Source organism: Sus scrofa, chromosome 7, assembly GCF_000003025.6.
Source record: "Sus scrofa isolate TJ Tabasco breed Duroc chromosome 7, Sscrofa11.1, whole genome shotgun sequence".
NCBI classification, from domain to species: Eukaryota; Metazoa; Chordata; class Mammalia; order Artiodactyla; family Suidae; genus Sus; species Sus scrofa.
This window is the reverse complement of record NC_010449.5, coordinates 55,553,362-55,575,651: the sequence shown is the minus strand read 5'-3', so window position 1 is coordinate 55,575,651 and position 22,290 is coordinate 55,553,362. Positions and strand designations below refer to the sequence as shown.

The 22,290-nt window shown below is 46.8% G+C and overlaps 1 protein-coding gene across 1 annotated transcript in view; it reads right to left on the bottom strand.

Moving 5' to 3' along the window:
* Nucleotides 1-3,204, bottom strand: part of ZNF710 (zinc finger protein 710) — an 81,686-nt gene extending 78,482 nt beyond the window's left edge. Inside the window, exon 1 of the mRNA XM_021098970.1 lies at nt 167-3,204. The gene's annotated coding sequence lies outside the window, so the exon portion shown is untranslated. The remainder of the gene's footprint in view (nt 1-166) is intronic.

Sequence of the window (22,290 nt, the reverse complement as noted above, 5' to 3'; positions counted from 1 at the left end):
GACATGTTTGCAGCGCGGCGCGGGCCTGCGCGCGGCGTCCCCGGGGAGAGGCGGGGGGCGGGGCGGCCGCGGCCGCACGACCCACCCCGCGCCCCCCGGGTCCCCCGCCCGCGCACGGCCCCCGGGGGCTGCGGAGCCCGTGGCCTGGGCCGCGCGGGACACTCACCCTGGGTCCGGGCGCGGCTTCTGCGCTGGGGCCCGAGACGGGCCGGGGCCGGGGGCTCCTTGGCTGCCCACCGCCCGGGCTGCTGCTGCGCGCCCGCCGCCGCCTCCACGCGCGCCCGCCGCCGGCTCCTGCCGCCCTCCCTCCGGCTCCTCTTTCTCTCTCTCTCCCCCCTCTCTCTCCCTCTCCTCTCTCTCTCTCTCCCTCTCTCTCCCGCTCGCTCGCTCTCCCTCCCTGGAAGAAGGGAATGAGGCAGGGCTGACGTGAAGGGATGCAAAACAGCTCCTCCTAACCCGGCTCGCGGAGGAAGAGAGACAGAAAAGCAGCCCTTTTATCTCTCTTTTGTGTTCTCACTTCCTTCCACCCCCCACCCCCTCCTGTCAGCCCAAGTTTTCTTTTCTCTTTCTACCGCAGAGAGGATTTTTCTTCCTTTCTTTCTCTTTCTTTCGGTTCAACTCTCCCACTCAAATTGAAAGCCTGGAGGGTTTTCTCTTTCCTTTTTTTTTTTTCTTCCCTCTTTTCTTCCTTCTTCCTCCTTTCTTATTTCTCTAAAAGGGTTTTGTTTGCTGTGGGAGTTTCGTTTGAAAATCAAGTCACGCCTTTTTTCCTCCTTTTCTTTCTCTCTCTCTCTTTTTTTTTTTTTCTCCTCTCAGCAGAAAAGGGGAACAAAGATTAACTGAAGCGGGGGAGCGTCAGAACCTCGCATGGAAATGGGGGGCCCGGGCCGGCACAAAAGAGCCGGGGGACCCCCCACCCCCACCCCGTGGGAAGCCTGGTGGGGGTGGGCGAACTGGGTGCTAGGTGCCGGCTCCAACCGAAGTGCGGGCGGGGGCCGCCGTGCCCGCCCCTCCCTAGCCAGAGGTGGAAGGCTGGGTGTGTTCTTTACTTATATATTTTTAAAGTAGGCAGATGGGCTTGGAACAAACATCCCCGCAGAGCACTGAACTGTAAAAAGCCTTTAAACAGCTGTTTGCAGAGCCCTGGACGTCCAGACTCGAGGGAGCGGTGCGGGCTGCGAGCGCCAGGGCCCGGGTGGGGCCGGGGCTCGGAGGAGCCGCTGGGATCGGCTCCTCGTGGGCTCTCCAATACCAGGGCCTGAGCCTCGGCCCCCAGGCGCACTGCTGGGGGGCGCCGAGGCGTGGCCGTTGGCAGCGCTGGGGTCGGGCTCCCTCTGCCTCCTTGCAGGGCCGCGGGGCTTGGCACAGCCTGGCCTCCCTCCTGGCTCCTGGGCTGGCCGGACCCTCGGCTTCCAACCTCCTGGAAGCCCGCCACTCCCAGCCGCTTCTTCACTCCAAGTCGTCGGACAGGGCTCGGCAGAGCCGCCAAGAAGGGCCAATTCTTCTTGGGGCGCCTGGGCGTGTTCCCAAGACCTGCTCTGCCTTCTGCTTCTGCAGAGAAATGGGGAGAAGACAGGGGAAAAGTTCCCAGAGCAAAGTTGGCCACATATCTCATTTTCCCAAGTAAGAATTGAGCACCTGCTGGATGCCTGGCCCTTGGACTTAGGCTGTGGCCAGGGCTTGGGGAGAAACGTGAGTCTTCGCGGGCCCCAAGAGTTTCCGCAGGAAACAATGCCAGAGAAGGCTGTAGCTCAGGACCAGGTCATCGAAAGGAAGGAAAAGCCTGGATCCTCTCCCCTCCCTTCTCTCTTCCTTCCCCTTCTCTTCCTTCCTCCCGGCTGCGTCTCCTTGGCTCCACCCCTTCTCATCAATTCCTCCCACACTTCCCTGCTCTCCCTGGCTTTTCACTGGAGGGTCCCTTCTCCCAGCGAAGAGCAGATGCTGAGCCCCATTGTCTCTCCCCCAGTGACTGCAGCCTCCCAGGGACAGGACCTGCCGCGCTTCACCCCTCCCCCCAGCCCGCCGGCCTCGGCCTTTAGAGACTGGAGCCCCAAGGCCACTGCCCCTCACCCTACCCTAAACCAGCTCCTGGTGTTGAGCGATGACTCCAGTCACTCAGAACATGATTTGTTTCTGACCGGGAGTGAGAAAACAGTAGCCTGGGACTTTGCTTTAGCAAGAAGGACACCACGGTTTTTGTGTCAGTGCACTGAGTACACAGAGCATCCCCTACTGTGCCCTCTTGATGGGGGTACACAAGAAGCCACATTTCTGTCTTATAGCCTGCTTCATGCACCTAAGCTGTAGCCTCCAAATAAAGCAAAACAGCTGGGATCGTCAAGCATTCATGTGACAAATACTGAGGACCTACTCTGCTTGCTTGTGTGCTGAGCTCTGAAGACCTAACCATAACACATATGGTCTTGACCTAGGCTTTGCAAACTGGCAGGGGAAGAAAAAGGAAGACAGGCCACCATAATGCCAAATGTTATATGTCAGGATGAGTCAAGAAAGCACTTAAAAGGGTACTGGGACTAGGGTGGTCAGGGATGGCTTCCTGGAGGAGGTTACATCTCGATGCCTTTGCCAGGCAAATGCAGGGGAAGGCACAGCCTGTCCAAAGGCCCCAGGGCAAGAGAACACATTTTTACAGATTCTTGGAGCTGCCGCAAGTGTTTGCTGCAGTGGAGAGTACAAGTCGGGGAGTGGGGACACTTAGGTCAGTGTCAAGGCACAAGTAGGGGAGGGGAGTGTGTCAGGGTATAATTGGGGGAGGGGGCTGGGTATCAATGAGATGTTCAAGTTTTAGCCTCTCCCACTTGCTAGACGTCATGAACCTGGGTGATAAGCAGCTGCAGGATGACTTAAACTCGGTGTCCTTTCTTATAAAATGGGGATAAGACCTGTGGTCAACATAAGGCCAGAGACAGTGTCTTATGTTGAAGGGCCCAGGTTTACTTGACGCATATCCCTGGGCAACTTGACTTCTCTAAATATAAGTTTTCTCATCTGTGAAGTGAGAATGAAAACATTTAACCTCACAGGGTTTTCTTTCAGGCTTAAATGAGCCTGTACCTAGCTCAGTGTCTGGGACACAAGCCTCAATATGTGGTAGCTTTTATTCATTGCTATAAATCAGGGAGTGACAGGGAAGTGTTCTTACAACATAGAAATGAGATTTATGTTCTGGGTTGAAACTAGAGTGACTCACCATGCCCCAAACATGATGAGCTGGCCGTGCAGGAAGCATTCCTTCAGAAGTGCCCTGGCTGGGATTGGGGAACTCCTACATCTGATGAAGATGGCAAGGGTATCATCTCAGGAACAGGACCCGACTGGGAAGACTGTGACTACGAAGGTCTGGCTTCATCAGTGAAGGTGTAGCCTGCCTGAGAACAAATAGAAATCAGTAGAGAGGGAGCCTCGTAAAATCCTGGAGGGCCCCTAGGAGCAGACCCTTGGTTGTATTTGCCCCCAATGGAGAGAAGAAGACAAGGAGGTACATGCTGGGGAGGAGAGAGGGAGAAAGAGACTTTTGGCCCCTCCAGAGCCCAAATTAAATCTCTCAAAACCTCTCAGTCCTTTCCTTCATTTCCTCATTCTTCAAGCAGTCTGCAGATGGACTGTACACCAGCAAATTGCTCCCCAAGTCCAGGGAGATGCCGGGGCTCCAGTCCTGCATTGTAAAGCTTTTACACTTGTTTCTTTATGACACAAGTTCGTTGTGAGAGAATTTGATAATTCTAGGGAAAACTGGAAAAGAACCCCTGCAGAGGAATTTCCGTTGTGGTAAAGCGGAATCAAATCCGACTAGTATCCATGAGGATGGGGGTTCCATCCCTGGCCTCACTCAGTGGGTTAAGGACCTAGAATTGTTGTGAGCTGTGGTGTAGGTCAAAGATGCAGCTCCAATTGGACCCCTAGCCTGGGAACTTCCATATGCCACTGGTGTGACACCCCCCCAAAAAAAGAACCCTGTAGAGATATTATATTTTGGTATATATCTCTGGACACTTCATGTCTACATGTAAATGCACATGGTAATAAAGCTATGCAAGGTAGGAGTTCCCATTGTGGCTCAGCAGGTTAAAGACCCAACATTGTCTCTGTGAGGATGCGGGTTCGATCCCTGGCCTGTTCAGCGGGTTAAGGATCTGGTGCTGCCACAAGCCATGGCATAGGTTGCAGATGTGGCCCAGATCTGGTGTTGCAGTGGCTGTGGTGTAGGCACTGGCAACCACTTTTACCCAGTAATGTGTCACAGATGTGTTTCCCTGTCTGAAAACATCCACATCATCATTCTTAACGAATTAAAGAATCATCATTCTTAACGAATTAAGAATGATGTGGTTGCACCCACATGTTCATTGCAGCACTATTCACAATAGCCAGGACATGGAAACAACCTAAATGTCCATCGACAGATGATTGGATTCGGAAGATGTGGTATATATACACAATGGAATACTACTCAGCCATAAAAAAGAATGACATAATGCCATTTGCAGCAACATGGATGGAACTAGAGAATCTCATCCTGAGTGAAATGAGCCAGAAAGACAAAGACAAATACCATATGATATCACTTATAACTGGAATCTAATATCCAGCACAAATGAACATCTCCTCAGAAAAGAAAATCATGGACTTGGAGAAGAGACTTGTGGCTGCCTGCTGGGAGGGGGAGGGAGTGGGAGGGATCGGAAGCTTGGGCTTATCAGACACAACTTAGAATAGATTTACAAGGAGATCCTGCTGAATAGCACTGTAATTGCAATGTATACATGTAAGGATAACCTGACCCCCTTGCTGTACAGTGGGAAAAAAAAATATTAAAAAAAAAAAAAAGAATGATGTGGTGTGCCTTTCTCTTGTTTAAACAAATTGCTGGATTTGTGGGATGTTTTCGGGTTTTTCACTTTAATGGACCTACTAGGAAAAACATACTGTACAGTCACCTTTGTGCCAGGTAAATGTCATATTCTGATTATCATTTTACAGCTGAGAAGACTGAGGCACAGAAAAGCATAAAACTTTCCCAAGGTAACAGCTATGGAGTCACTGAGCCAGACTTTGTAGCCAGGGCATCCAGCTGGGAGATCCTTTCAGCACCTCTGTTTTCTCTTTTTCTTTAGAGTGACTGTTCCCTCCTCACACCTCCCCATGATCTTTTTCTCTCCCAGATTACCTCCTTGTAAGAACCTGTTAACCGCTGAGCCACAAAGGGAACTCCCAGATGCTACTACCTTTTAGTCAAACTCCCTGACCTCCTCAAACTTGGGAAGGGGAAGCCTCCATATTCACACCAAAGAGAAAGAAATCAGCTGTTGTGCTGCAAAAGCAGTAAATGGAGCCCCTTCCACAACTGCTCCCTGCCCCTCCCCCAACTGGAATGGGAGGGAAGATTTGTTAGTATAAGGTTTTTGGTTTGAGGGGGGTGTTTTGTTTTGTTTTTCCTTTGTAGGGCCGCAGGTGTGGCATATGGAAGTGACCAGGCTATGGGTAGAAGCAGAGCTACAGCTGCCAGCCTACCCCACAGCCACAGCAACGCCAGATTCCAGCCACATCTGTGACCTACACCACAGCTCACAGCAGCACTGGATCATCGACCCACTGAGAGAGGCCTGGGGTCGAACCCGAAACCTCATGGATACTAGACAGATTCATTTCTGCTGCGCCAACGGGAACTCCTAATAATATGGGGTTTATTAATCCTGATGATTTCCCTGTGGGAGGATGCATTCATGTCACAGACCTTGCAGAATGTTCATATCCATCTCTGAAAATCTGAGGAATCTTGTAAGCCGGTGAAGGGATGAAACACAGCTCTTTAGTGTTTCAATTGACATGTTCACCAGAGTAACTGCTGGGCAATTGGCAGGTGATTATTAAAATCTCTTTCATTGCCGGAACCAAACAAGAAAAAATATATATCTGTGGTGGGAGTTCCCGTCATGGCGCAGCAGAAACGAATCCGACTAGGAACCGTGAGGTTTTGGGTTTGATCCCTCACCTCACTCAGTGGGTTAGGGATCTGGCATTGCTGTGGCTGTGGTGTAGGCTGGCAGCTGTAGCTCTGATTTGACCCCTAGCCTGGGAGCCTCCATATGCCGCAGGTGCAGCCCTAAAAAGTGATAGATAGATAGATAGACAGACAGACAGACAGACAGATATCAGTGGCTTTGCAATATTCAGTATTTGATTTTGAATGTCCAACCTCCCCACTGAAATCCAGCCAATGGAAAGTGCAGGACCCCAGGGCAGAACTGAAAGCTGTACAGAGCAGAGGTGGACCTAGGGCTCCTGAACGCATGGGCTTGTGGGAAATGGCAGGGGAACCCAAAACTGGAGAGTCCTAAGAACTAAGTCAATGAACAGAATCCCACAGAAGATGTATTGGGCAACACCTCAAAATCCTCAGAAGTATATTAACATTTTGGGAATACTCAGGGTTTGCAGGGAAAACCCAAAGAAAGCAAAAGCCCTGCCTGAACACACGTACATGACATTTGCCCATTGTTTTTCAAGGAATAATGACAGAGTCCACTACCTCTGATCTCCCTTGTAACCAGCGGTACATATTTGCATGGCTTTAACCCATCATGATTTGGACCAATAAATTAACTGGCCTTATTTTCATAAATATAAGAATAAAAATAGGGAGTTCCTATTGTGGCTCAGCAGGTTAAGAACCTAACACAGTCTCCACGAGGATTCAGGCTCGATCCCTGGCCTCGCTCAGCAGGTTAAGGATCTTGTGTTGCCGTGAGCTGTGGTATAGCTTGCAGATACGGCTCGCATGTGGCATTGCTGTGGGCTGTGGCATGGGCTGTCTGCTGCAGCTCTGGTTCAACCCTTAGCCTGGGAACTTCCATATGCAGTGGGTGTGACCCTAAAAAGAGAAAAAAAAAGCTAAAAGAAACATGGGCCACCCACCATAAACAGGAAACTGTTAGCTTCACTAAACAGTTAAAAACAAATACGTAAAAGCCACGATTATGACATGTATTGCTACAAGAGTGCTAATTGGTCAAAGCCTGGAAAATAATTTGATACTGTTAAGTCAAAAGAAATCTGAAAGCTTATTGTTTTCTTTCTTTCTCCCTTCCTTCCTTCCTTCCTTTCTTCCATCTCTCTTTCTTTCTTTCTTTCTTTCTTTCTTTCTTTCTTTCTTTTTCTTTCTTTTTTTGCTTATTAGGGCCACACACACAGCATGTGGAGGTTCCCAGGCTAAGGGTTGAATCAGAGTTGCAGTAGACAGCCTATGCCACAGCGACAGCAATGCCACATGCGAGCCATATCTGCAAGCTACACCACAGCTCACGGCAATGCCAGATCTTTAACCCACCAAGCGAGGACAGGGATTGAACCTGAATGCTCATGGATCCTAGTTGGGTTTGTAAACTGCTGAGCCACAATCGGAACCCCCGAAAGCTTATTCTTTTGATTAGTAACTTAGTTCTAGAAATCTATTTGACGGGCAGTACTTAGTAATTAGTGTCCACACTAATGTAGTGTGAGCAAAGGTGTGTGTTAAGGATGTTTATCAAAATGCTATTTGTGTTGGCAAGAATTACAACCAAAAACAAAAAAAAAAAAGAAAGAAAAAAGAAAAGGGAGTTCCCGTCGTGGCGCAGTGGTTAACGAATCCGACTAGAAACCATGAGGTTGCAGGTTCGGTCCCTGCCCTTGCTCAGTGGGTTAACGATCCGGCGTTGCCGTGAGCTGTGGTGTAGGTTGCAGACGCGGCTCGGATCCCGCATTGCTGTGGCTCTGGTGTAGGCCGGTGGCTACAGCTCCGATTAGACCCCTAGCCTGGGAACCTCCATATGCCGCGGGAGCGGCCCAAGAAATAGCAAAAAGACAAAAAAAAAAAGAAAAAAGAAAGAAAAGGACAGAAGGAGAAAGGGAAATAACTTCAAAATAACCCCAAGTATTCAACAGTGTGGAAATGTTTAAAGAAGTTATGGCATGCATGTTTGAAGTAATATTATATAACCATTAAAAACCATGTTTTTGAAGAATATTTAATGACCTGGAAAATGTGATATAGTGAGCAAGATACGAAATTGCATATGCAATTATATTTTTGCCAAATTTTGTATATACAGATATATTCATCCCAAAAAACACACACATAGGAGTTCCCTTGTGTGTCACTGAGTGGCACTGGGGTCATTGCTGTGGCACAGTTGCAATCCCTGGTCCAGGAACTTCCACATGCCATGGGTGCAACCAAAAACAACCCCCTCCCCCCAAAAAAGAAAACATACAAAATACTTGGAAGGAAATACAAAGGAGTTAAAAAGTTATTTGTTTTTGTTGGACTTACAGGTGATTTTTATTTTCTTCCTTGTCTCAGTACATTTGCGATGTCTGTAATGATTATATTATTTTTAAACAATAACCTATATATTTAGAGGCTTCTCATTCCCTCCACTGTCGATGGTGAAAAGACCCAGGCCAGACCTTCAAGGCGCTTCCAGTCTGCAGGAGAAACAGCCAAGCAAACAGGAAGTTACACTGCAGAATGCAGTTATTTCTCCTCCCCTGGAAATGTCTGAAGACCTAGAAAGAAAGAGGAACCAGCATCTTGGTTGCTGCTGATTTGGGCTCTGGGTTGAATAGACTATCTATTGTGAAAGTGTATTGTGCAAAAAGAGAATGGGGCTTTTTGTGAAGGGAGATAGAGAGGGTTTGGGGTGGGAATGGGAGGATGGGGGAGGAGGAAGCAGGCCTGGAAGCAGTGCTTGGACTATGGAAAGAGCTGCTCTGAAGGTCCCCCCAAGTTCTCCCCAGCCTGTGCCTGGGTTGCAGTGTCCAGGGCCAGAGGCGTGCCTAGCTCTGCATTCATAACAGGGAGTCAGTAAATGTTTAGTCAGTGTTTGTTGTCCATAGGAGCAGATGAATGATTGAGCATGTAATGTCAGGGATCACTCTGGTGAATTTCCTTTAAGGCATTAATTAAACATGTTGTCTGAAGAAGAAAGACTCCATTGTGAAACCAGTATGATGAGCCAGACGGGAGGGGAATTTAAAGCCTTTTCCACCCAGACAGCAAGGTGTGTGTGTATGTGTGTGTGCATGCACACACACGTGTGTTGACGTGTCTGCTTTGGCATCAGGAGGGACCTGGGTTCAAGTTTGAATGTGGCATTGACATAGTCTCTTGGCTATGGTGACTTGGAAGCCGTGTGACCTTGGCCAGACTCAGTTTCTGAATATGAAACTAGAAAATGGGCTTAGGGAGACCTATGTCTGGGGAGATCAAATAAGATAAGGCAGGTAGGATAATGCTGTATAGACAGCAAAGCACTGTGCAAACATAATGGCCTATTAATGTCACTATTATTACCTGTAAACCCTTGAGGCATCACCAGCTTAGCCTGGTGTGGAGGATGGGAGGGTGCCAGGGGAGATGAGTTTGCTTTGTTGACTCTATACACAGGAACTCTCTTTTGCTCCTTTTTTTTTTTTTTTTTTTTTTGTCTTTTTGCCTTTTCTAGGGCCACTCCCACTGCATATGGAGATTCCCAGGCTAGGGTTCTAATCAGAGCTGTAGCCTCCAGCCTACACCAGAGCTCACAGCAACGCCAGATCCTTAACCCACTGAGCAAGGCCAGGGACCCTACCCACAATCTCATGGTTCCTAGTCGGATTCGTTAACCGCTGCGCCACGAAGGGAACTCCTCTTTTGCTCCTTTATTTTGGTCCTTTTGCCTTTATTTTTGACGTCATCAACAAACATAGATTGAGAACCCACAGTATGCCAGCCACTCTTAAAGATCTTCTGGGTAACCAAAGGTGACAGAGGTAAGACTAGCAATGACACCCAGAGGAGCAGAAGAGGGCTGCCTAGCTCTTCTATTTGGGAAAGCTTAGAAGAGGTGATGTTTACACTGAGTTTGGAAAGTAAAGTGGGAACCTGCTTAGCAAGTCAAGGGGAACAGGGCTGTGAACAGAGAACAGACTTTAGGAAGTTATTAGCCTCCCCAGGGCCTCTTTCCTGCTCTGAAGAATCCTGCCTCACCTGCTGAATGAGACAATACTTGTAAAGTGCCTAGCACAGTGCCTGGCCTTTATTGGATTCTGAAAAAGAGCCAGTTCTTTGTCCCCTCTGTGTCAAAATCACTTCCTCTTTGAAGCGTGCTTCCTGTTCACATTTTGTTCTTTTCCCCAGTTCCTGAAGATATACTGACTTTTGGCTTGGGCTGTAACTTACTCAGCCTATTTTCCAGGATCCAAAACAATGTGAAAAAATGGCTCACAATTTCTTCCGCAGATAAAAAAATCCCAATAAATTGGAAATACAGATGACATATGGATTACATACTTTGTTCACAATATGCTAAAACTAGAAATTAATGTTAGAAATTGACTATTTAGAAATTCCTATGATGGCTCAGTGGAAACGAATCTGACTGGTATCCGTGAGGCTGCAGGTCCCATCCCTGGCCTCACTCTGTGGGTTAAGGATCTGGCATTTCCACGAGCTGTGGTGTAGCTTGCAGACATGCCTTGGATCTGACATTGCTGTGGCTTTGGTGAAGGCAGGTGGCTACAGCTCCGATTCAGCCCCTAATCTGGGAACCTCCCTATGCTGTGGGTGTGGGCCTAAAAAAGAAAAAAAAAAAAAAAATGATTGTTTGAAATTCTCCAAAATAGCTTTTGAATAAAGGAGGTAATCAGGAATTAAGATTCCTGTGGGTTAAGGATCTGGCGTTGCTGTGAGCTCTGGTGTAGGCTGGAGGCTACAGCTCTGATTAGAACCCTAGCCTGGGAATCTCCATATCTTAATTTAGGAAAAGAAAAAAAAAAAAAAAAAACACAAATAAGAATGACATCTAGGAGTTCCCATCGTGGCTTAGCAGTTAGCAAACCTAACTAACATCCATGAGGACCTAGGTTCGATCCCTAGCCTTGCTCAGTGGGTTAAGGATCTAGCGTTGCTGTGAGCTGTAGTGTAGGTCACAGACTCTGCTCAGATCCTGTGTTGCTGTGGCTGTGATGTAGGCTGGTGGCTACAACTCTGACTGAAACTCCATATGCCCCGGGTGCAGCCCTAAAAGACAAAAAGACAAAAAGACAAAAAAAAAAAAAAAAAAGAACAGCATCTAGGAAAACTAACAGTATGTATGAAAAGCTTTACTCAAAATTTTATTTAGTTTTTAAAAAATGATTTTTTTTGTCTGTTTTTTTTAGGGCCACACCCTGGCCATATGGAGTTTTCAGGCTAGGGGTTGAATTGGAACTGCAGCTAGCCTATGCCACAGCCAGCAGCACCAGATCCAAGCTGCGTCTTCAACCTACACCACAGCACACAGCAAGGCCAGATCCTTAACCCACTGAGTGACACCAGAGATCAAACATCCATCCTCACAGATACTAGTCAGATTTGTTATGGAGCCATCACAGGAATGCCTAAACCTATACAAATTGAAACAAACAAAATATTCTTTAAACAATTTAGAAATAATCAAAACCAAAATCCTAAATAAGGGTGAGGAAGGGAGAGATCAGGAAAAAAGCAGGAAAAAAAATTAGAAAATAGAAAAATAGTCGAATTAATACATATGTCCTTGAGCTGGTTCTTTTTTTTTTTTTTGGTTTTTAGGGTCACACTCGTGGCATGTGGAGGTTCCCAGGCTAGGGGGCTAATTGGAGCTACAGCTGCCAGCCTATGCCACAGCAACAGCAACACCGGATCCTTAACCCACTGAGCAAGGCCAGGGATTGAACTCACAACCTCATGGTTCCTAGTCAGATTCGTTTCCACTAAGCCACGACAGGAATTCTGAGTTGGTTCTTTTTGTAAAAAGACGATCTAAAGAATACAATGGACAAAGGTAATGAAGTTAAAAAAGCAGAAACAAAAAGGTGGAAATGGTGGAAATGACAACAAAAATAGACTTAATTTTTGGGGGGTGGTGGTTTAGGGCTTCACTCAATGGCATATGGAGGTTCCCAGGCTAGGGGTTGAATCGGAGCTGCAGTTGCCAGCCTACGCCACAGCCACAGCCACATGGGACCTGAGCCTCGTCTTTGACCTACACGACAGCTCATAGCAATGCCAGATCCTTAATCCACTGAATGAGGCCAGGGGTCGAACCCGCTTCCTCACGGATGCTAGTCAGGTTTGTTTCTGCTGAGCCACGACAGGAACTCCCCAAAAAGAGACTTAAAAATATAAAAGGGGATTATGTGAAATTGCTGACAAATTTGAAAACTTCAGAGATAATTTGCTGGAAACAAATACAGAAGTTTCTCTAAATGGCAGAATCAAAAGTAGAAAATCTAAACCACCTCCTTCAGTTTCTGCTTAAAAGGAGCCCGGACAGAGCACTCGCTTCCCCTGACCAGCTTTCAGAAGCTCCACTTTTTTTTTTTCTCAGCAGCACTTCGCACCATCTGATGTGACATATGCCTAATTGCTTACTGGTTTCCCTTCTTCTTTCCCCATCAGAATACCAGCTTCCTGAGAAGAGAGAACTTTGTTTTGTTTTTGTAATTAAACTTTTTCTTTCGAGATAATTGTGTTTTCTTAATTAAGTGCTTTATTTTGAGATAATTGTAAGAAAGTGTTTTGCTTGCTGCTTTATTCCTACTGCACAGAACTGAGTCTGGTGCATAGCAGGCACTTGGAATAAATACTAGTTTAATCAATAAGTGAATTAAGGAGGAATTTAAGACAGATAGCAAGAATGTTGTTCCCCAAAGTTCTGAGTCTAGATGGTTTTACTGGGGAAAGGAGTGTGTCTCCTAATGTTTTGAGGCTTGGGTAACCCCATGTTTTATAAATTAATCCAGAATATAGCATTTTTGGAGTTCCCATTGTGGCTCAGTGGTAATGAACCTGACTAGTTCCGTAAGAACATGGGTTTGATCCCTGGCCTCACTCAGTGGTTTAAGGATCTGGTGTTGCCCTGAACTGTGGTGTATGTAGGTCACAGATACGGCTCGGATCCTGCGTTCCTGTGGCTGTGGCATAGGCTGGCAGCTGTAGCTCCAATTTGACTCCTAGCCTGGGAACTTTCATATGTCGTGGGTGTGGCCCTAAAAAGCCAAAAAAAGAAAAAAAAAATAGGGATGGCTCAGAATGAGACAATGATGTACATATTGGAGTTCCAGTTGTGGCTCAGCAGAAACGAACCTGACTAGTATCCATGAGGACGTGGGTTTAATCCATGGCCCTGCCCAGTGGGTTAAGGATCCATGCTGTTGTGAGTTGTGGTGTAGTTTACAGACACAACTCAGATCTGGCATTCCTATGGCTGTGGTGTAGGCCCCAGGGGCAGCTCTGATTTGACCCCTGGCCTGAAAACTTCCATATGATGCACGTATGGCTGTAAAGAGAAAAAAAATTTATTTTGGCCTAACTACCTGGCAATTTTGATTAAAAAATTGTGTCCTTCCCTCACAGAATACAACAAATAAATCGTATCTGGACTGAGTAATCCCAATAATAATAAAGATCAAACATAAAAACGTTGTAAGGAAAAGAAAATAGATATTTCCAAACACCTGGAGAAGAAATGACTTCCTAACCTTAGAACCAATGGAAGAAATCAAGGAAAAAGAAAACATTTTCATTATGTAAATAGGTCAAACTAAGAAAACAAAAATTATCTCCAAGATCTATTGTTAAGTGAAGAAGGCAAGTTGTGGTTAGTATAATATTCACAATAAAGGAGAAAAATGTACACAAAAGAAATATGAATATACATTCATATTTTATGAATATATTAGGTGTGTAAATACCTAGAAAGCAGTCAGGAGGGATATACATAAACTGATAAGAGTTGGAGTGGGTTAAGGGAACATTCGCTTTATTCGAACTGTATGAATTTTATTTTATTTTATTTTTATTTTTTTGCTTTTTAGGGCCACACCCGTGGCATATGGAGGTTCCCAGGCTAGGGGTCAAATCAGAGCTGCAGCTGCCGGCCTACACCACAGCCACAGAAACTCGGAATCCGTGCCGTGTCTGTGTCCTACACCACAGCTCATGGCAACGCCGGATCCTTAACCCACTGAGTGAGGCCAGGGATCGAACACGCAGCCTCATGGATACCAGTTGGATTCATTTCCGCTGTGCCATGACGGGAACTCCTGAACTGTATGAGTTTTAATTTCATACAACAAGAATATACTCATGTATCAAGTGTGCAATTTTAAAAGAAAAAGTGGCAACCCCCCAAAAAAAACTGCATTAAACATTTTTAAAGCCTTTAAAAAATATATATATATAAAAAATATATATAAAGAGCTTGTGTAAGTGACTTTTATAAACTATATAATCCCAATAGATAAATGGTTAAAAGATACCATGTGGCCGGTCACCAAAGAGAAAACACCAGAGACCAGCCTAGAAGATGATGTTCGCACGCACAATCACTTAAATAAATCCATAGTGAAAGCTGGCCTTGAGCAGTAGGCATTCTCTTCTGGGCCCCAGGACCAGCTTAGTCTTGGGAAACTGACCCCTGGGGACTGGGACTTTCAACTTGGGGCAACTGGCTGCAGAGGGGGGCACGGGGGGGCAGTGGCAGAAGGGGGCCCTGCTCAAATCCTCCTAACAGAGGCTTTGCTAGTGTTGGCTTCCCAGGCTTCTTGCTTTGCCTCCCTGCCTTTTCTGCAGTGGGGGAGGGAGGAAGAGAGGCTCGGAGAGCTGGCGGATGGCCCCGCCTCCAGATAAAATGAGGGGTTTTTGTTTGTTTTTTGTTTTGTTTTGTTTTGTTTGCTTTTTGGGGCTGCACCCTCAGCATATGGAAATTCCCAGGCTAGGGGTCGAATCAGAGCCACAGCCATAGCTATGAGGGATCTGAGCCTCGTCTGTGACCTATACTACAGCTCAGGGCAAGGCCGGATCCCTAACCCACTGAGCCAGGCCAGGGATCGAACCCGCAGCCTCGTGGATACTGTGGGACTTCTCTTTTGCTGTCTAGACCCCCAGCATTTGTTGAGCTGCACGAATCTACACTTGGGTGTGTGCCTGCAGATGGCTCGCCTCTCACTTTCTGAATCTGGACCACCTGGGTTGAAATCCCAGCCCTACCTGCTACCTACTTGATGTTGGGAAAATAATCAAACTAATTTTTTACTTTTCTTTTTTTTCTTTTTTCTTTTTTTTCCATATGTGCTTTCTTTTTTTATTTTTAATTTAATTTATTTTATTTATTTATTTATTTATTATTTTTTTTTGCTATTTCTTGGGCCACTCCCACGGCATATGGAAGTTCCCAGGCTAAGGGTCAAATCGGAGCTGTAGCCACCAGCCTACGCCACAGCCACAGCAATGCGGGATCTGAGCCGCATCTGCGACCTACACCACAGCTCACGGCAACGCCAGATCGTCAACCACTGAGCAAGGCCAGGGATCGAACCCACAACCTCATGGTTCCTAGTTGGATTTGTTAACCACTGCGCCACGACGGGAACTCCCTACTTTTCTAAATTGAGGACAAGAACAGAGCCCCCATGCAAGGGCTCTGAAGAGGGTTTAAGGAGAGAGTGAAGCACTCAGTGTGGAGTCAGGCACATACAGGCCTAGCACACCATAGCCGGTGCCTCATTCTCTAAAGGCCTGAATCTCACCAGCACCACATCCTTCATGGATTTGAACCTGTGTGCCTCTGGCTGCTGGCCATCTTCACTTGCATGTTCTCTTTACCTGTCATGTCCAAAACAGACAAGTCTCCAAGCCAAACCTGTCCCCACCCTGGGCTCCTGTCAATGGCATCCAGGGCCAACCAGAAACCTGGCACTCTCTCTCTTTCACCTCCAATGCCCATCAATGCCCAGGGTGTATTGATTCCACCACGGAAATACTTCTGAGGTAGTCATCGCCCTATTCCCACAGGCCCCATCCAGCTGCCAGTATCTACCTCCCGGTAACAGTCTTCTAACTACTCGTTCTGCATCCACTCTGGACCCCTCTGATTTATTCTTATGCAAATACCCTTTTTAATGGCTTCCCGTTGGCCTCAAGATAAATCGAAATAGGAGTTCCCATCGTGGCTCAGATTCTCGGAAATGAATCTGACTAGCATCCGTGAGGACCCAGGTTGCATTCCTGGCCTCGATCAGTGGGTTAAGGATCTGGCATTGTCGTGAGCTGCTGTGTAGGTTGCAGATGCAGCTCGGATCCCGCATTGCTGTGGCTGTGGTGTAGGCCATCAGCTATAGCTCTGATTTGATCCCTAGCCTGGGAATCTCCATATGCCCCTAAAAAGACCAAAAAAAAAAAAAAGATAAATCAAAATAAATAGCAAAAGTTATTGATCAACCATAGTCCTCCATCGTATTTGTGGGGATTGGTTCCAGGACCCCTTCAGATACCAAAATTCAGGAATGCTCAAGTCTTATATAAAATGACACAGTTTTTGCCATTAACCTAAGCACATCCTCCTATGTACTTTTATTTTTATTTTTTTAGGGCTGCACCATGGCATATGGAAGTTCCCAGTGTAGGGGTCAAATTGGAGCTGTAACTGCTGGCCTGCACCACAGCAACAGCAATGCCAGATCCAAGCTGTGTCTGAGACCTATTCCACAGCTCATGGCAACACCGGATCCTTAACCAGTTGAGCAAGACCAGGGATTGCACATGCATCCTCATGGATATTAGTTGAGTTCATTAACCACTGAGCCATGATGGGAACTCCTATTTTAATTTTTTTTATAGCCACACCCATGGCATATGGAAGTTTCATGTACAAGGATTTAATCGGAGCCACAGCTGTGTCCTAAGCCACAATTGTGGCAAGGCTGGATCCTTTAAGCCACTGTGCTGGGCTGGGGATTGAACCTGCACCTCTGCAGCAACCCACTATGCCATAGTAGGAATTCCAGACTTGTGTTTTAGACAACCAGGTTCTATGGCCCAGTTTCCAATGAGGGCGAGAAGCACAGGGAAAAGGAGAGAAAAGTATAGATATAAAATCCACTGGCTTCAGGGAAACAGGAGCAGCGCATGTGCCTGTCAGAGAACTGACTTCGCAGAACAAGAAGCGTGCACCAGGCCTAGGCTTAGCATGGTTGCTGTTCCCATACAGGGATCTTACAGGGGAAATGCTGAGTGCAGAAGAAAGATGGGTTTGGATGCATCCCAAGGATTTCCCTGATGGCCTAGCAGGTTAAGGATCCCGTGTTGTGGCTGCAGCATCTTGGGTTGCTACTATGATGTGGGTTTGATCCGTGGCCCAGGAACTTCCACATGCTGCAGGCACACTGGAGGCGGGGGTGGGTGGGGAGATAATGCATCTCCAGTCTGTGATAAATAGGGGAAGCCTGGCAGCTTTCTGCTTTCTTCCCTCCTGCAGGCCCGGGTACCCTCTGCAGACCTCTCAGCCAATGCTACTTCTTCCCCAGGTGCAGTGGAACCATCTCCTGCCTCTCCTCTCCCTCCTTGGTTTCCATCTGTGGCTCCACAATGACCTGAATCATGGTAGAGTTGCAGACTCACATCTTCCTTATACACCTGTAAAAAGAAGATGTACAAATGTTCTCCTTGATACACTTCTATCAAGAAAAAAGAAAACCAGGAGTTCCCATTGTGGCGCAGTGGAAACAAATCTGACTGGTATCCATGAGGATGCAGGTTCAATTCCTGGCCTTGCTTAGTGGGGCGGTGATCCAGTATTGCCCTAAGCTGTGGTATAGGTCACAGACAGGGATCCTGCATTGCTGTGGCTATGCTGGGCCAGCAGGTGCGTCTCCGGTTGGACACCTAGCCTAGGAACTTCCATATGCCTCTAGTGCAGCCCTAAAAAGAAAAAAAAAAAAAAAAAAAAAGAAAGAAAATCATAATATGTGAAGGGAAATTCAGCATAACAGAAAGCCTTGCTGTCAACCTTCTGAGCCCTTGGAAATACTCAGAAGCCCCCTTCGGATCCCCACTGGAGCCTCCATCTGCTAGCTTATTCTCATTAATTAAACTCACTTTTTCTCAAGCATCAGCACTTGTAAAAAATGAAGACTAGTTTCCAGATCCAAAATATTTTTTTATTTATCACCCACGGTTGTAAGTTTTGCTTTCTATTTTTCATTGCAAATATCCAAGCATTTCCACTATGTTACAGATAAAATGAAATTTTTTAGACTAGACTGGGAATTTTACAATTAAAAGTGTCCTGGAATTCCTGCTGTAGCACAGTGGGTTAAGAATCCAACTTCAGGAGTTCCCGTCACGGCGTCACGGTGCAGTGGAATCGAATCTGACTAGGAACCACGAGGTTGTGGGTTAGATCCCTGGCCTTGCTCAGTGGGTTAAGCATCTGACGTTGCCGTGAGTTGTGGTGTAGGTCGCAGACACAGCTCAGATCTGGCATTGCTGTGGCTGTAGTGTAGGCCGGTGGCAACAGCTCCAACTAGACCCCTAGCCTGGGAACCTCCATATGCCATGGGGTATGGCCCTAAAGCACAAAAAAGACCGAAAAAAAAAAAAAAAAAAAAGAAAGAAAAAAAAAATCCAACTTCAGAAGTTCCCATTGTGGTTCAGCGGCAACCAACCCGACTAGCATCCATGAGGACGCAGGTTCCTTCCCTGGCCTTGCTCAGTGGATTAAGGATCCAGCATTGCTGTGAGCTTCGTTGTAGTTCGAAGACGTGGCTTGGATCCTGTGTTGCTGTGGCTGTGGTGTAGACCAGCAGCTGCAGCTCCAATTCCACCCCTAGCCTGGGAACTTCCATATGTCCCACGGATGGCCCTAAAAAGACAAAAAATAAAAATAAAAAATAAATAGAATTGGACCGCAGTGGTTGCTCAAAGGCGTTGGTTTGATCCCTGGCCCCTCGCAGTGGCTTAAAGATCTGGTGTTGCCGCAGCTGCGGCTTAGATTCAATCCCTGGCCCAGGAACTTCTATGCCATGGGTGTGGCCATAAAATTAAGAGGGGAAAAGAAAGTTCCCTCTCCTCTCTATCACATGGGTGAAAATGTAATGAGTTCAAAACTGTCTTACAGATGAACTTTTGGAGCATAACCTGTCTGGAAATTCTTAAGCACATCTCTGTAACCATGTAGTTGTGTTTGTGAATTTGTTCACCCCAAGTGGACTTTTGCCTTTCTTTCTTCTCTTCCTTCCTTCTTTCCTTCCTTCCAATGCATCCTAATAAGGCTTTGCACGCAACTCTAAGTCCATGCTATTGGTGGGTGTTGACCCCACCCCCAAGAGCCCAGCCAATGAACGCATCACATTTCCCTGTGTCGGTGCTGAGTCAAGTCAGGCCCACTAGAAGCAATGAAACTCAATTCATTTTTGGATTCACTGGATTACCTTTCCCTGAGAGGATGTAAATTTTGTGGTGACAGGAAAGAAAAGCCAACATGGAGGAGAGCAGAGGTGAGAAGCCAGACTTGGATTCAGTCATCCTTTTATCCTCTGATCAAGCTGCACCTGAAGCTGCATCAACCCTGGGGTTTTAGCTCTGTGGGTCAATAAGTACACTTTACTTAAATCAGTTTGGGTTGGGTTTTCTGTTACTTGGTAACCCAAAGAGCTCTGTCTCTCACATCCATCAATTTCTGCGTTAGCGAGCCCACGGCAGACTCATGGATCCTGCACTGTTGATTCAAATACCCCACTCTTCTTGCGTTCTCTCTCTTTGGAGGATAAGCACAGCACACACGTCTTGGTGAAAGAAAAGAAACTGTTTCTAAACAGTGTGAGCTCCAGTCTTTTCTGTACCTCCAAATAGGCAAGTCACATATGTTCCTAGGCCTCCGGCAGACACTCTAGCCAATATCTGGCATCTGTCCTGAAACCCAGAGCGGTTCTCCTGAAGGGAAAGGCAGCCAGCCTCCAGCAGAAACAAGGTGACAGGGAATGCAGGGAGCTCAGAGATGGCCAAACTGATCAGACTGACCTCTCTTGGCCCATCTTTGGAGGCAGAGGGATTTCCTGCCATATTTGGAAGAACAGTAAACTTGGTAGGCAATGCAGGCAAGGGCTCAGGCAAATTTGCTTTTACTACACACAAGCTGTGTGCCAGTAGTAAGTTACTGAGCCCTCTGCACCTCAGTTATCGCATCTGTAAAATGGGATAAACTTTGGGGGACAAACTTTGGGGGACTGAATGACATAATGGATAAAGCACAATGCCTGGAGGAAACATCCAACATATGGGAAAAAATAATTGTTATCATTAGATATCACCAAACCTGGTCTGACCTATTCGCATGCTAAGTTGTTCTGGAAACTGGAAGAATTCTCAAGGCAGAGATGGTAAAAGCTGGCTACAGTTCGATTACCCCTCAGTAGGAACTATGGGGGGAACATGGACTTTAGTTTAAGGTAGATTAGGCTCAAGTCTAGCTAGCTCACTTACAAGTCATGTGACCTTGAACAAGCCTTGAGGGCCCTTTCTGAGCCTCTTCTGCCTCCTCTGTCAAATGGGCAAATGGAAACCTACTTCTGAGACTTGCAGTGAGGATGCCCTGAGCATCTGGTTGGCACATTGTTCAAAGCTCACTAAGCGGTAGGTGCACCCCAGGTGTGTCCATGGGCAGGCTATGCAAGTGACAGTCCTTAATTATGTCAGCGGAGGAATGAGGCTGCTCTTATCTTTATTTAAGCAGCATTCATTATTCTCTAGACAAGGGATGTAATTAATGGTGAGAGGAGGGAAAGAGAAGAAAAAAAAAAAAAAGAAGGAGAAAACAGCATGTGCTGGGGAGGAAGAGCTTTGTGGAGAGAAGTTTTCTTGAGATCTTCATGCAGACTGCGGCTGCCTGTGAGCTGGTGGCATGAGCGCTGGCCTAGGTTTCAGAAGAGCTGGGTTCTAGCCAGTGCCTCTCCTTCTGGTTACTTTAGTCCTAGCTGAGGCACCTTCCTTAACTGTGTGACCATGAGCTTCTCCGAGCTTCATGTCCTCTCTATAAAATGGGACTTTGAACACTGGTCTCTTTCACAGGATGCATGTGGGTATGAAATATGGAACGTGGAAAATCTTTAAACACTCCAGAATCTGGGGCATTCCTGTCGTGGTGCAGTGGAAATGAATCCGACTAGGAACCATGAAGTTGCGAGTTTGATCCCTGGCCTCGCTCAGTGGGTTAATGATCTGGAGTTGCTGTGGCTGGGGAGCAGGCTGGCAGCTGTAGCTCTGATTGGACCCTTAGCCTGGGAACCTCCATATGCCACGGGTGTGGCCCTAAAAAGGACAAAAAGACAAAAAACAAAACTCTTATTGTCCCAGGTGAACTTAATGTTTCAGGATTAGGTTCCTGCCATTTTCCGGTGTATATTACATATTCATAACACACTTTTCTTTCTTTCTCCCTTTCTTCCTTTTTCTCTTTCTTTCAATCTTTCTGTCTGTCTTTCTTTCTATCCGTCTGTCTGTCTCTTTCTTTGTCTCTCTTTTTTCGAGCCACACCTATGGAAGTTTCTTCAGGGCAAGGGGTTGAATCAGAGCTGCAACTGCCAGTTTACACCACAGCCATTCCATATCTGAGCGGCAGCTGCAACCTACACCATAGCTTATGGCAACCTTAACCCACTGAGGGAGGCCAGGGATCGAACCATATCCTTATGGATACTAGTCAGGTTCTTAACCCGCTGAGCCACAGTAGAAACTCCTTTTTTTTCTTCTTCTTTTTTGGCTATGCTCACGGCATGTCAAAGTTCCCAGGCCAGGGATTGAACCTGAGCCACAGCAACCCAAACCATTGCCATGACAATGCCAGATCCTTAACCTGCTGTGTCATAGGAGAATTCCACAACAGGAAGTCCTTAATACACTTTTCTATGTCTGTTTCATGCCCTGGAGGATGGACATGATGGGGATGTGGGTGGGGCAGCAACAAGGAATTTGGCACAGGCTGGGCTCCTGGATGAAGGAGGTGGTTGGGGTGGGGATGGTAAATGTGGCAGGAGCCAAGGGGGTGGGAAGGAGGCAGGCTAATCCATTTAGGTGTCAGATAGACCTGAATCTGAACCCTGGACTCCCCCAGCTGGGAGACTTTGGATAGATCACCTATGAACTTACAAGCTTTTCTTTTTTATCTTTTTTGGCTACACCCATGGCATATGGATGTTCCCAGGCCAGGGATCAAATCCATACCACGGGGTCAACCTATGTATGTCACAGCTGCTGCAATGTTGTATCTTTAACCCATTGTACCAGGCCAGGGATTGAAACTGTGCCTCTGCAGTGACCTGAGCCACTGCAGTTGTATCCTTAACCTACGGCGTCACAGCAGGAACTCCATGGAACCAGTTTTCTTTTATTCATAGAGATGAATGTTAGGGTGACAATTAAAAGAGAAATATGTTTAAAGCACTTCTTAG